Genomic DNA, 2,541 nt, shown 5'->3' with positions numbered 1-2,541 from the left:
GAGTCCCGTCTTCTTCTCTCTGCGTGTGTGTGTGTGTGTGTGTGTGTGTGTGTGTGTGTGTGTGTGTAGACGTATTGTGAGTGTATCTGTATGGTATGTGTAGTAGTAGAGAGTGTATACAGAGGCAAACTTTTTTCTTACCCATGTTTCGGTATGGAGCGTGAGCCAACTGGATTCAACTCCGCCTTTTTTTATTCTTTTGGGTGCCCTGGTTGAAGTATTTTTGCCTTGCTTGTCGCTATCTTCGGTCTTCATCGGGCAAAAGAAAAAAAAAAATGTCCCCGTGACACGGACGTGGGCAATTGGTGTAGCATTCTTTCGCCTGAATAAACATGAAAAACAAGATTTCTTTAACAATCACGTTGGAATCCACTGGTTGCTTTCTTAATCGCTTAATCAACTAAAACTTGTATTCGCACAATTTTGTTTACCTTCTGATCATTCTTTTCAACTTTGTTAACAATTGGTGATTAGTTATTTAGATGTATCACTTCAATTTTTACCTGTAATATGGATACACCGTTAGAGATATCATTGAACAGAAAATAAAATTATTTATAGAAACCTGAGATGATGTTGGGTCGATTTTCCCTTTTCTTTTTTTTTTATCCGGTTGGCCTTTTATTATTTTATTTTTTTTTTTTATTAGTTTTTTCATCTTTTTTTCCCCCTGTCGACTCCCTTAGGGTTTTCTTTCTTCACGGCCGTTATTCAAAAGAAGAAAAATGTTGCAGATAACTAGTAATCTTGTTAGGTACATATACACAGCAGCAAGTATGGAGCTTATAAAGCGTACACAGTGTACATATCTACGTGATTCAATGGGTAATCGATTTCTGTTCAAAGGTTTGACCTTTTTTTTCCCCTGTACTACTTGGATGCTTTTTAGTTCTTGTTCAAACAAGATCAGGAAAAAAAACTTACCGGATGATCGAGTCGGACATCCTCTCTGTTTTGATAGCTGAAATAATAATAATAAGATTGTCAATACACACACAGAGGGGAAAAAAAGCTGTAATCAAACTCGAATTATTTCTACTATTCAATCTGTTTCTTACTTGTAATGTCCTAAAAAGTTACTGGTGGACTTCCGGTCTAATGCTATCCCGAGTTCCTCTAGCCTGGGAACGAAAAAAAAGAGGCAATCAATACCGATGCGTGTATCCGTCTAGATGTTGTTCATAACACGAGAACATAAAGCTTTAAGGTATTAAGTAAACAGAGAATATAGTCATCTCTCTAAACACACAACGCCATGTGTATATAGTTGGGGTTGGGTGTACGACTATGGCGTATAGTATCAGATGACTTGTTGTTACATTGTGTGTCAACAAAAACCAGATTGGGTAGCTTTTTTGTGATTTGTTTGTTTACTATATACCTTTTATCCTGATGTTGTGTTGGGCAAAAACGAGAGATAGCAATCGTTTGTGTAGAGGAACGTGAATTCCGGTCGAGTGGATTGCAAAGACCAAACTGAAAATGACACCGGAATTTGAAAATGAAAATAAAGAATTAAATTTGTTAAAATACCGTATGGGCTTTTCTTCTTTTCTTTTGAAATTCAATCTTGGATTTTTGTCATTCACCAACAAGTTTTCGGGTGGATGGCTGAACGAAAAACGATGTGATTGACGGTGACGTTTGTCCTTCACCTTTCAGTTTCCTGTTTTCGGTCTGTTCGATCTCCAACTTTGAAAACCACAAAACGTCAGATGTTTATAGCATCTCGTTTGATTCCGTCTAGAGACAAAGACAAGTCAGAAAGTCTTGGGCTCATCATTTGCATATCATACGCCTCGACAAATCTCTCTCATGCATCCGCCTTTATATAGATAACATCTTGACTCCATACGTGAGCACATATTCCTCATCCATATTCCTTGGATATTCAAAACATCTCATTACGTATTCATCAACAACACTTGGAATGTTCGATTTAGTTCTATGCCGTACTTTGCAATATCCATCAGACTGGCAAAAAAACTAAAACTTGTAACACTCAATGGAGATTGCATTTTGTGTTGTTGTTGCTATGATCAAAGCCAAGCAACGATCTTCCTTATTTGTTGTTCACAACCGACTGATGAGAGTGTTTACAGTATACATCCCTCTCTGTCCGCCTCGAAGAAAGATCTCAAAGTGATGGATGAAGGCTCCACTTTTGATGGGGGCCATCTTCACGAAAAACTTTGGTCTGACGACTGATGTGGATGTTTCACGTACTCGTTTCACGTCTGGCGAGGCACTTCCTCCTTAAGCTGTCAAAGTAATGTAGTACATGACCATTAACACAACGTGGCACGTTCCTGAATGATGGGCTTAATGCACAATGGGTCAAAAGTAATGCAATCATGTCAGTACATTCACATGGCAACATTTCATCTCGAGAAATAAATTTTAAAAAAAAAATACGTCTGTAATTTTGAAGTTGTGCAACGTTGCTGATGGTTTTGACTGATCACTTGGAATATTGGGATAACTGAAAGAGTAATTAAATGAAAAATAACACTCGTCCCTGCTATTTGTTACATAAAATGA

At 37.6% G+C, this 2,541-nt stretch overlaps 1 long non-coding RNA gene across 1 annotated transcript; it reads right to left on the bottom strand.

Annotated features, from left to right (window-relative positions):
• Positions 1-919: 919 nt before the first annotated feature.
• On the bottom strand, positions 920-2,439 carry LOC130686518 (uncharacterized). The gene is made up of 4 exons (XR_008999902.2): positions 1,534-2,439; positions 1,382-1,476; positions 1,059-1,121; positions 920-961 (listed from the first exon to the last, which is right to left on the bottom strand). It is a non-coding gene; the product is annotated as an uncharacterized LOC130686518 (long non-coding RNA).
• Positions 2,440-2,541: the final 102 nt, after the last annotated feature.

This window comes from Daphnia carinata, chromosome 2 (assembly GCF_022539665.2).
Source record: "Daphnia carinata strain CSIRO-1 chromosome 2, CSIRO_AGI_Dcar_HiC_V3, whole genome shotgun sequence".
Lineage (NCBI taxonomy): Eukaryota > Metazoa > Arthropoda > Branchiopoda > Diplostraca > Daphniidae > Daphnia > Daphnia carinata.
This window is presented reverse-complemented; position numbering and strand designations above follow the sequence as displayed.